Below are 13,575 nucleotides of genomic sequence, written 5' to 3' on the forward strand. Positions count from 1 at the left end.
TGTCCTCTTTAATACAAAGGGAAATGCAGATAAGTGGTTCATTAGAGCAAACACCCCAAACCTGCCTGATCCTTAGATTCCTGGTTCCACTCAAAAACTGCTGAATCAAAACCTCTGGGTATCGAACCTAGGAATCTGTATATTTTCAAAGTGCACCAGATGATGGAGCTTATTCGTATTTGAAACCGTGGCCTTAAAAGACACACAAGCTCATACTCTGGTCCTAGTAGAAGCCAGTCTCAGCATTGCTGATCCAGATCCTGGGATGGTGACAAGGCAGTGGGACTCCCGACATCCTGTTTAAGGTGGGGAACTGAGGGGCAGAGGAACAGGAGTTCTCAGTGAGCAAACTCTAACAAGAGATGGCTATAATTTAGACCTGAGTTCACAGCTCTGGAATTAAGTGGCAAGAACAGGAATGGAAAGGAAAATATAGATGCAGAAGGTATTATACAGGAAATGTAATGGAATGTGCTGGCTGGTGGAATGTGAAGTATGTTCAGACACAGTGATTCTAGGTTGGGATTTGTGTCCCAGAGCCTTTCTCTTCATTCCGTTTACCACTACCCTTGTCCTTATCTGCACTATTGCAACAGCCTCCAGACCAGTGTCCCAATGCCCATTTTTGCCCATTCCCTGCCAATCCATTCTCTTCCCCACAGACCATGATCATCTAAAAATACCAATCTGATCGTGCTATTCCCTTACTTAGTTTGTTGCAATAGTTCTTATGATAAAGACCAAAACACTTAAGTTGGCCTCAAGGCCTTTCATGATCCAACTCAGCCTCATCTCTTGCCACACTCCCTTCCACATCACTTTTCTACCTACGTTGTTTTCCCTGTTGCTCTGACCTGCACAGTTTCCTCCCACTGCCACCCCCACCCTCAAGACTTTCAGGAACGTTGGTTTCTATGCCTGGGGCCTGGGACGTCCTCTCCAGCCCTGAGTCATCATTCAGATCCCAGGTCAAAACACTTCTGCAGAGAAGACTCCCTTCACTTCCCAGTCTAAGTCAGGTCCCTTGTTACACATTCTCACAGCTCCCTTTGCTGCTCCCCTCATTCAGGTAGTAAGGTATACTTTTGTAATTACATGGTTAATGTCTAACTCTTCCACTGGGATGCAAACTCCACTAAGGCAAGGACCACATCTTTTAGTCCATAACCTAGCCAGCACCTACAACAGTGTCTGAAATATAGTAGATACTTGTAGTTGCTGGGAAAAAAGGAGAAAGCCAATTTACTTGGATGGCTGGGAGAATAACAGTACCACCGAAGAAACAGAGAAAGCAGGAAAAAAAAAATGAAGTGTTTGATTTCAAGTAATGATAATAGTTGACAGCAGCGAATGCAGGTGGATTTATGTGAAGATAATAATAAAAATTACGATGACATTTGACTTTAGCAGATAATTGATAATGTATGTTGGTTGTTTCTAGGGCTGAAAATAAAGACTTGGAACATATAATCATTTCAATGGTAGTTAAATCCTGAGAAATCTAAATGAAAAACTACACATAAACAATATCAGAGAACCAAATATTGAGTCCAGGGTAAGGGGGTGGGAGGGCCAAGTGAGAGGAGGATGGACCAGAAGGACATGACCTACCAGGATGGTGTAGTGAAATAGAGAACACAAGGGAGGAATCTTCCAGATTTGAATGGTTAATGAAGTCAAATGCTGCAGAGAAGACAAGGATGGTGAAAAAGAACAGGCTACTGGTACTGGCACAAATTTGCTCCTTAAAGAGCCGAGCACATGGAGGATGGATAAGAGAATTGGGCAGGTACATGAAAGCCCATTTCAAACACCTCTCATATGTACATCTGCAAATATAACCTCAGCATCTTGAATAGGTCATTGTGCCCAGCATAATAAGGCTCTTGGGATGGCGTAATAAAACAGAGTCCCTTTCTTGCTGTTCTGCTCCCACTCAGATGCTTGAGCTCTACTTTCACTTTGTTCAACAGCATCTGTCCTGAATGTTTGCCAACCTAGCACACATTATGTGTTCAGGCATGGTTGTTCACCATGCTTTCCTATGGCCTTATGGATGGTGACATCTTGTTCTTATTGAAGAAATACTGAAGAAGGCACCAATAGCAAAGGAGCCTTGCCCAAATCTTCCCCAGACTGGAACCAAAATTGGTTTGAATCTGAACCAATTACATCACACATCCTCAATGAATGTACACTGATCCTGATGGTGATGTTATGGCCGTTGATCTATCCTCAGTGTACCTATTTTCTATTTCACAGAGCAGAATTTGTTATGTTATAAATGAAACATTTCGTTAAATGTGGATGCAAAAATTCAAATAAATAGCAGCATTCCTTCTTGAGATGCTAATTGACAAACACAAAGGGAGAGTGGTTTGGGGCAAACACTGAAAATGCCAGTCAATATAAGGTTTCTACTGGTCCCTAAGAACTCTGACACCCTGAAGAGTATAAAAGATGAATCCGCTAAAGATCAAAAAAATCACTGACTTAAGAGTTCCCATAAAACCATCAGGTAATAGTGGAAATCAACATACATACTCCACCATCTAGCTTAGAGCACAGAAAAACAACAGCTGAAAAAAGTGGAATTGGTCACTTTGCATCCAGAAGTGACCACTAAAAAAGCCACTTTCTTCCAGTATTGATTAGTACATAGATGACAATCCGAGTGCTAATCAGACTGAAAAAAGAGTTTTACTAAACTGTTGCTTCCCACCCACCACCATCTCTCTTTTAGGTCCAGTTCACTGAGCAAATGTGCCCACATCTGGATTAGCCCATCTACAGCCCTCTAGAACCAGTGACTTAAGTTGTCAACCATCACACTGTTCACATGTGACCTTAGAGACCCATGAGTAAACCCAGGGGGAAGGTAGACAAGAAAAGGAAGTTAAACTCTTCTAATCCCTTGCTTTGACTTCATCAGCCTTGCCTTCTCTGCCCTCCTGTCCACCCAAACGATAGATTTGCTCATTACAAGTAGCCCTGGACATATGAAGAAGTTGTAATGGCTTTAATTGTCTGCAACTTCACACAGAGCCAGCAGTGTATCATCTAGAAGTAGAAGGAAGTAGATGGCAGTCCTTCTTTCTCCCTAGTCTATTCAGACCACATCTGGCATTTCTAATCCACTCTAGGGGCCATATTTTATAAGGGATGTAGACAACCTGAAGTAAATCTAAACCTCAAAACATCGTATGAAGACAGTCGAAGGAACTGAGGCTAATCTGCTTAGAGAAGAGTAAGATGGGGTGGGATGTAGGGAGGGGAGATAGGAAGGTAACAATGCATCATTGAGCTGTACCAATGTTATTGGTTTTTCCATCTTCCCCAGTAGACTGTGAGCATCATGAGTGCAATGACCATATTTTATTTGTGTTGGGGCCTCAGGGTAGGTCTGGGCCTATAATAGGTACTCAATAAACACTTGGTTTAAAAAAAAAAAGTGAATGAATGATAACTGCCTTCAAATTTTCAAAGAACTGCCATGTGGAAAAGTGAGATTTGTTCTTTGTGGTCCCAAACAACAATCGGGAACAATGAGTAGCAAGCATAAGGAGAAAGTTTTTATGTCAATATGAGGAAGAACTTCCCATAGAGATCTTCTTTGGAGAGAGTGACCACTTCTTCCTTAGAAGGATCTAACAACAACCAGCCAAGTTTTGGGCAGTGACAATGATGCAAAGGAGATTTAAGCATCAAGTAGGTATACCTAGATCATGGCTCTCAATCTAGCTGCATAGTAAAATCACTTAAGGTTTTGTTTTTGTTTTAATACAGATGCCTAGGTACAATCCCCAGAAACTTGGTTTCAACTGGTCTATGGCATCAGTATTTTAAAACACTCCTCAGATGATTGTAATGCGCAACTGCAGTTGAGAAGCACTAGTCTAGATGAAACTTCAAGGTTCCTTCCAAACTTAAAACACCTGAAGAAATGGAAGTTCCATTCAAAACACTCCAATTTTGACTGATTGCTTAATTCATTAGATATTCTCTAATACTGATTAAATTAATGAGGCATTAAGGCAATATTCCGAACAGAAGGATAGAAAATTGGAGAGAAAGACAGACAAACAGAGAGCTATATAAAAGCATATATCTTAGTTTGTAGTTTGCAAATTCTAAATAATTGAATTTGCACTTTATCAAAATTTCAGAGAGTGTAGGCTGTCCAAACATGCAAAGTTCTTCTCTCCAAGTTTCCTGATATGGAACCATCAGCAGTTGGGTCACCAATAGGTGTAGATTTAATCAAAGACCTCAGAACTCTCAAATCTCAAAATGCTGTTTGAGACCTTTCAGCCTGAGGACTGAAAATATCGAATGTGAATGGGAGAGTGCATATAGTTGTTAGAATGCAAGTAGGTGACAATCAGATAATTTCGTATGCTGCTTTTCATCCTGAACTATTTTAGTAAAAGTCTGCTCTTTGGTAAATGAATAATTCACTTATATTTCAAATGTATTTTAAATGTGTCATATTTGAAAGCAGGGTAAGATATATTTAAATAATATGTTATCACTTTTTAATAGTTTGAGAAGTGGTTTGGGGTATTGCTTTAGATAGAAGAAGCTGGTCACCAGCATGCCTAGAAAAACGGAGAAGGGATGGGCACTGAGCCCTTCCCTTCAATCCAATAACTACAGACAAATTCTACCCCATAGCTTCTATGGTTTCAAGTTTCCCCTAACTTGCCTTCTGAGATCCTGATTTTACTGGCTGAACCTGTTCAGTACTTAGTTGCCTCTAACTGTGGCTCCCACTGATTGAGGACTCAATAGATCTACATATACATCCTTAGAAAAGATCATAATTCTGGAATAATTTTATTATATAACTAAAATGTAAAGGTCTAAAAAACACAAAGAGACAAATCTAGTTAATTTCCAACAAAGAAAGTTCGGGTGGGAAGGCACAATGCCATATCCACAGTAAGTGTTCAAAGATACTAGAATGCAGGGACAAAAAGTCAGTTCTTCAAGCAGAGATTTTTCAAGCGAAAACCTCGTGAGGCAGGAATGTGGCTGGAGTATAAGAGGCCAATGTGGTCATTGACAACACGTGGCGAGAGAGGAGGAAACTATAGGACATTAGCTCAGAAGCAAGTATGAAGAGCCATACAGTAAAGCTTTGTAAGGACTCTGACTGTTACTCTGAGTGAAATGTGAATCCAGTCAAGGTTTTGAGCAGAGGACTAACATAGTCTGACTTTGGTTTTTGAAGGCTCACTCTGGCTGCTATGTTGCAATTCCACTATAGGGGCTAGAGCAGAAGCAGGGAGACCATTCAGGAAGGATATAGCCAAAAACCAGGTGAAAGAGAATGGTATCTGGGACCAGGGTGATGGCAAGAGAGGTGATAGGATGTGGTCAGATTCTAGATATTCAAGTATTCCAAAGATACAACCAATAAGCCATGCTGATGTACTGAGAGTAGAGTAAGAGATAAAAGATAAGGATGATTTCAAGGGTTTGGGCCCAAGCAACTGAAAAGGAAGAGTTGCCCTTTATTGATAAGGAAAGACTAGGAGGATCATATTTGGGGGAGAACAGAAGTTCAGCACAAGATATATTAATTTTTCAACATGACTATTACAAATTCAAGTGGAGAGTTGAGTAAGAACATGATTACGTGCATTTCAAATCCATGAGAGAGTTTTGGCCAGAGATATAAATGTGAGAGTCTTCAGCGGACAGACGGTATTTAAATCCATGAGTCTGGATAGGCATGAGTGTAGACAGAATAAGGAAGGCATCAGAGGACTGAACCCTAGACAAGCCAATATTTAGACATCAAGAAGATCAGGATGCACCAACTAAAGGGACTGAGATGGAGCGGCCATTGAGGTGTAAGGAAGCCAGAAAAGGGTGATGTCCTGGAAGCCCAGGGAAGAAACTGTTTCAAGTAAGAACGTAACTCAACATGTTAAATGCTGTGCTAGTGCAATTAGAATCTGAGCTGAGAACTAACCTTTGTTTTTAGCAATGAGGAGGGCATTGGTGGTCATTATCAGCAGGTTGGTTGGAGTGCAGGAGGTAAAAAGCCTGAGTGGAGTGGATTCAAAACAGGAGGCGGGGAAGTGTAAAGAGCAGATATAGACAATCCAAGTAGCCATCACTGACTGAAGGAGACGATGAAGAGATAAACAGATGTATCCCTCTCAGCACATAGAAAACAGGCCCCTATTCTTCCTCTCATAGGAAGGAAAGAGCTGCTTATCTCTTTGTAATAAGGTGAGACTCATTTTGTGCTCATTTTGTCCGCCTACCTGGCTTCTGAATCTCAACTCACAGTATGCCTGTTCAATTTCACAAACTAGGGTGGCAGGCTTGGATTTCAGCTCCAACCATTTTCATAGGCCATAGTACAAACCCACACCCCAAATGCCTCAGGCCTCCACCCAATCAATAAATTGCAGTTAATGCCCTTAGCGAAAATGGTCTTTGATGAGACGTGGTGTTAGCAGCCAATCCAAGCCCATTAACTTCCACATCTGGAAATAGGTGAGCAAGGAAAATGAGGCTGATGGCTTCAATTTTGTTCTCATTTATCAGCATCACAATAACCCGACTCAATGACATACAATTCAGGGTGATTGGATGAATTTGCTGAGTAGAGGTCCTAGCCTGAAATAATGAGGAGGCTGAAGGTCAGGATCCAGGATTACTGGTAGAGTTATTTCAAAGGATCAGGTTTAGAGTCAGGGAGGAAGAATAAAGGGCATCGAATAAGATGCTCAGAGGCTCAAACCTAGAAAAGCTATCAGGCTGTTGTAGCGAATATCATTCACCACTCCCCTGTGACTTCTGACTTAATTTCATTAAAAATATATATAACAGTGAATACAACAAACCTTACATTTCTATAGCTTAATCTCCTCCAAAATGATTTATTGTCTATTTTTTTCATTTGAGTCCCTTAGCAAGCAATAATATTCACCACTTCATAGACGGAAAAACTGAGCTCGGGCAGGGTGTGCAACACAGACAGTAAATGATGACGGCCAATAAAGAGCACACTTTGCTTCCATGAATAACACACTCCCCTAATGAGGGAGAGAATTAGCCATTTGAGTTTAACCAAGTTTGGAAAGTATGCGTAATGGGATGAAAAATGTTTTATCTGTTAACACCAGAATTCTTCTTAAGGAGAAAACTGTCTGTGGTTAGGAAAATACTTTGACAAATAGCAGATTCTGGTTTCCCCAGTACAATCCCAATTTTTGCCTTGTCCTGGAGAAATTATTGATATCGCCCACTTTCACTTTCAAAGGTGTTCCAGTTCTTAGGATGTGGTCACCCTATTGAGATATATATAACACATCTAAGCTACCTGAGAGGAGGCAGAGAGGTAGGGAGGTGAGAGCCCACCCGAGAGCAAGAGTTACCGGGAAATGAGGCAGCAAAGTCTTCACCAAACTGCTCTGCATTTGACATAAACAGGAATGGAGCGCATAGCCAGAAGAGAGAAGAGAAATGAGTTTGAAGACACTAGGCGAATGATGTGTGGCTGGGACACTCTGTGGGGTTAATGGCCAAATCCCCAATTGCAGGGTGACCTCCAGACTCTTCAGAACAAAGGTACCTGATTTCCAACTTGAAATTCTTTTTATTCCTAAAATGTAAAATCTTGTCCTGCCCTCCCTTTCCCCCACTTCATTCACGTCTACTATACATGTAAATGCTTTATGTAAGTAAGATTATTTTATCAAAATTAAGGAAGCTTGAGTTTCACAGCCAGGGCTAAGAGACACAGAACAAAGAAACACACGAAGGACAAGTGATGATCCAAAAACTGAAACATAGAGAACGAGAACTTGAGAACCAGAGGTGACCATGAACATGTAAGCCCCCCAGGAATTCTCAAAACCCACAGGGCCAAGTATGGAGCTTTGAGACAACATCCTGCAATTCTCATAGAGCAGGAACACCCAGCTCACACTTGGGTTGCATAAACAGTAAATTCAATAGGGATTGACACTTGTTTGGTTAATCAGAAAAGTCAAAGTTCCTTAAATATTTTATTCAACTTAAACCTATAAATGTACATTTTTTCACCAATGCATTCAAGTGGAGCCAAGCCTGCTGCTTCTAGCATGAGTCTGTTGATTGGAGTTCTCCATTGTCTTCTTACCTAAACCACATCCATAATGCAGCATCTACTTTCTCTGGATGAGACAAAACAATCTAAATGTATAATTCTCTTAGACTTCTATGATATTTTTCTAATCTTTTGCAAATGTTTTGCCCATCTCTAATTTGATAACAATTCTTAGCAACTTGTTTTATCAAATCTTTCCAAGGAAGCTGAGCTTTCATAGAAACACTTTCTTCTTGCATTAATATCCCACCCGCTTAACGTTAAAATTTAATAAAAGTCTATAATTACGATAACAAATACAACGGGCATAAACAAGTTTACAACAAATGCAGCCAACTCTTGAGAGGTGGAGAAGTCATTGTGTTTTACAGGAAAGAGAGAGTTCTATAATTCCAAGGAGCTTAGTAAATGGAGGTCAGTTTTACAAGTTTCTATTGGGTTTATACATAATTTTCCTGAAGAGTTGAACAGCTTGCCAACGCAAAGCACACTGGAACTACAGCCATGCTCTGCTCATCCAGCAGGTGCATCACTGTCAACCTCCCAAGATTCCGTGTGATGCTCCGTGATCTCCATTCAGTGGGAAGGACCTTGCCCAGAGGCCAGAGAACCACTTTCCCCAAAGGGAAAAAAGTCACTCCCTTTGTTAACTGAATAATCACATTGGGTGGCAGGCTCTGACACAGGCTCAACCTTCAGTGAAGCCCCTTAAAAGAAGCCAAGCTGTACCAAAAGCCAGACAGAACAGTTCCAGGAGGTTCTCAGAAGTTGTAACATTTAGTGATAATGACTAACTGCATGTATTCAGTATAAATTAAGACTCTCTTCGGCTGGAAAGGGCAGAGAGCTAAATCTAAGAAGCAGTCAGAGAAAGCAAATTTTCTCCTAATCAAAACAGCACAATCATGGCGAAGTGGAGTAGGTATATGGAGCTAGCATGTATAATTAGGATCTTTTTTCTTTTCCTCCAAACTGCGAGAAAGGAAAGGTGGGCGTCTAAGGAGAAGGAAGTTAAAAACTTCTGGAAGATGACTTCCTTGGTGAATTGAGGAGACAGGTTAAGCCTTGATAATTGTCTTGGTAAAGAAGAGCTGAGGACACCTGCAGTCTGAAGAAGTGCATGAATTTAAAGGGACTTCTGATGCTAGAAATTCTAAAAGTGATAGCAGTTATAGATATTTTAAAGGATTGATATTAATCACTATAAACAGTTAATAAACAAGATTTCTAACTATTGCTAGGTTTTGTGTTTAAATTTACTTTTAAAGTAAACTTCAATTTTTACTCTGCTTATATATATTCTTCATAAATATGGTGTTTAATAAATACATGTAGGGGAGGAAGAAATATTCCTCTATCCTTCTATGTTCCTCTGGCTGGTCTAAGAATTAAACTGACATGAGATAGAATAACAGGAGAAAATCTAACAAATTTAATAACATGAATACATGGGAGAAACCCAGGAAAACTGAGTAACTCACCAAAATGGCCAAAGCCACCCCCTCAAATACCATCTTCAGCTACAGACAAAGGAGGATGCTGGGGGTAGTGGTTTGGGACTTTAAGGGGGAGGAAGGCAATTCACATGGAGATAGAAAAGCAAATGTTTGGTAAACAAATGTTTGCCATGCCTTGCAGAGACAATGGGACACGGAGAGGACTTGGAGCAAATGGGCCTTGCTAGGTTCCTCTCTGTCTACCACTCCTAGTTCATATTATACTATAGTCATCTATGGTGACACCTCCTTCCTAGAAAAGGCCTTCTATCCTAATTCTTTTGGGCAGTTGGGGGAAGGTCAAAGCTTCTTTCTTGAGTCTTTTGTTCTTAAAAATAATCAAGCCAGGGGGCCGGCCCCGTGGCATAGTGGTTAAGTTCATGCACTCCGATTTGGCGGCTGGGGGTTCGCAGGTTTGGATCCTGGGCGCGGACCTATGCACCACTCATCAAGCCATCCTGTGGTGGTGTCCCACATACAAAATAGAGGAAGATGGGCACCCATGTTAGCTCAGGGCTAATCTTCCTCAGCAAAAAGAAGAGGATTGGCAATGGATGTTAGCTCAGAGCCAGTCTTCCTCACACACAAAAAAAAATAATAATCAAGCTAAAGAGATACATTTTGGAGTGGCAAACTCTGATCCCCCACATACACATAGTGGGTAATTTAGTACCAAAGGCTGTTGTTTTTATAAGGAAGGCAAAATTAAGTAACAGAAATGTATCATTGTCTCTGGGTCAGCCCCTCCAGTGAGCCAACTAGGAATCCACACCTGTGGCAGAGATCTAGAGCTGTAGGGAAACCAGACAGCAAACCGAAAACTATCAAGTATTGGCAACTGGCTGAGGGTGGGAGATGTAAAAAGGGACACACTGAGCTGGATGTTTGATTTTTGTTTGTTTGTTTGTTTATTTGTTTTTATATTTAAAAGATACTAAAAAAAGCAAAGAGATTAAATAGAAGTTGCTGTTGGGGGCTGCAGGAACAAATACTACAAAAACTTTGTTTTATCTGCTGCCAATTTTGCTGCAGAAGAGAGACTTTGGTTCCAGCCTAGCTTTCGTGTTTTGAAGTTGGGAGGCAGATTATTAGTGGAGTCTCCACACTGCCCTCCTTTCTCCCGTTCTCTCCGAGCTCAAATTCACGGCCAGGAGGCCCATGCTGAGGCCTCTGCAGGAAACCATCAACAGTAGCTGCTAATGGAAAACCTAATGACCTTTTAATGGGATGAGTAAAGCTAAGAGAGTTGCGCAGATAACATTTATAACAGAAGAAAAAGAAACTACGCACTAAACTGAAGCAAGATCGGGCCAGACTGGGCACTGTTAAGCCCAGTAAACACAAGGCTGCAGCCCTCCTAGAGAAAGGACATTTATCCCACCTCTGAAGACTTCCACAGCATCACAGCATCTGCCCCAACCACCGAACACTGAGTGTAATGAGACAACATTCACAATGCACCACGACACCTCATAGGACCCTGTGTTAAGCAACAGCAGTGGACCCACATGTTTCTGAAATTGCATTTTTGAAATGGTGTTAATCCACAGGAAATAGACGGTGGCTGGGTCTCCAAGACCTGGGCTAAATCCAACTGAAACAAAACATATTGTCAATCAAATTCAAATATGGCCATTGTAGCAGAAGAGCATGGTTGTACAAGTATTTCCCAGGCCATTACATCATCTGGTTTTACCAAACTAACCCAAATTCATCTTTAGAACTTGAAGATGTCCATCCCATCATTCTGGTGGTATTCACAAACCTGCAAACTCTATAACAATGGTTCTCAGAGTGTGTTCCCCAGACCAGCAGCATCAGCATCACCTGGAACCTTGTCAGAAATGTGTATGTTCAAGTCCCACTTGAAGCCTAGTTACCGAGAAAACCTGGGGGCAGAGCCCAGCATCTGTGGTTTAACAAGCCCTCCAGGTGATTCTGACACACACTCAACTTTGAGAACCACTGGTCTGGAAGACTGGATCTCACAATGGCTGCACACTGGAATCTCCTAGGAAACTTTAACAAATGAAATGCTGATGCCTACTTCCTACCTCCTCCCCACCGCTAGAGATTCTGATGTAACTGGCATCAGGTGCAGCCTAGGCACTGGAGTTTTTTTAAACTCTCCAGGTGATTCTAATGTGCATGAAAGTTTGAAAACGTCTATAACATACTCAGGAAATGAACATGAACAGACAACTTTTGACACTTGGGAAAAAAGCACATAGGTAGTCCACAGGTATTCAGAGCCACCAATTACAAAGAATAACAGGTAGTCTACTCTGATGGACTCAACAATGCTTTTCTTTGATCACATTTCAATCAAAGAGAAAATAAATTTTCCCCCAAAAGTCTTAGGCTTGATTTATTTAAATGTATATTTGAGATTTCCTGTTTTGTCATTGCTGCTAGGGAACTCAGAGGCTGATTTTGTCCTTAGGAATTTTATCTCCCCCTTTTAAAGTATGGGACTCCTGTTCTTTCATACCTATTTGAAAGTCCTGTTGCCAGGCTCCTCGCACTGAAGTACATGTATCCCTGGGCTATGCAGTGATGTGTCGTACCACAGGACAAAGGTGGCTCATATGTCCAGACACCCCAATTTAATCACAGTTAGGTCATTTAAAATATCTTAATATTAGGATAAACATAGATATATCATAAGTTGGAAGGCAAAACTTGATCATTCTGGGTTTTTCCCTGAGGCCTCCTGAGAACAGTGCCCATTTATTCTCCTCTGCCACTAGGAGCACTTCACTAAGGAAGTTGGAAAGGCACTAACATTGTATAGATGAGCCTTTTTGAAAACTGCCTGAAATTATTTTGAAAGAAGGCATAATACAAACAAATAAATGAAGGAATTGCCCCTGGGGATCTCTTCTATGTATTTATGGAAAAACATTATTAGTATCCCCTCTCCTTCAAATACTGTTTATTCTCTGGATCCTAGTGGACACCAATATTCAATGAAGAGAAAGGAGCTAGTCCCCATTTGGTGTGAGTGATACATGAGACCCCACTGTGGCAGAGTTCAGAATACCCTTGAAATAATAATAAAGTCAATCCCTTAACTTTTTTTAATGATAATGGACGCTGGGACTGGCACTGCAGCTGGGGACTTCTGTCTCCAGGAGCACTGTGGCGGGAGCAAGGCAGGACTCAGCGATAGAGAAATAAAGGAACCAGGCAGGAAGCAAAAAGGAGATAAGTTGTTGAAATTGGGATTCAAGGCAGAAACTTGTAAAAACGTATAAGGCAGAAGCCTAAGAAAATGGGGCACCCTCACCCTCTCCCAGAAGAATGAGAGAGTAGAAAGAGGAGAATGAATGACAAAAATCCACATCAAGACTGCAACCTCAAGGAGAAACTGTCAGCATCTTATATAGATTCTTGTGCCATATTTACACATTTATAACACCCAAAGGGCTTATAGTTCAGTCGTTCTGCTGTCCTCTAGGTGAAAAATAGAACTCTGCTCCTCAGAGATTTTACAAAAAATGGCAATAAAATTCCCCATAGAGTTGGTCCTGTCTCCCAGCTTTTCCTTCTTCCTAACCAAGTCTGAGCTCATAGAATTGGCACTTGGGGGCATATTATAACTTTTGCATTAGGCACCGGCACACTGCACTGCATTTGGGGGGGCTTCTCACTTCTGCTGTGTTGCATCCAGTGCAGATGGCAGCACGGAGAAGTGCAGCATCCCTTGGGTTTGTCAATATTTTAGAGAAATGCAGTTTCTCTCTTTTTTGTCAGAAAAAATTAAAATATAAAACTCCTAACTATCGTTAGTGCTAACTGTTGTAAGCAACAACATAAGCATATCCATTTCCCAGAAAGTGTAGGAGATAAGCCTCTCGCATTCCAGAACACTGCATTTGCAGCTATAGCACATTCAAACCATATCAGCGGCCATCTAGTCCACACACCTGTTCTGACAACGATGGAATAGGGGCGCAAAGATGAGGA

This window comes from Ceratotherium simum, chromosome 15, assembly GCF_057802395.1.
Source record: "Ceratotherium simum simum isolate JZ-2026a chromosome 15, ASM5780239v1, whole genome shotgun sequence".
NCBI lineage: Eukaryota > Metazoa > Chordata > Mammalia > Perissodactyla > Rhinocerotidae > Ceratotherium > Ceratotherium simum.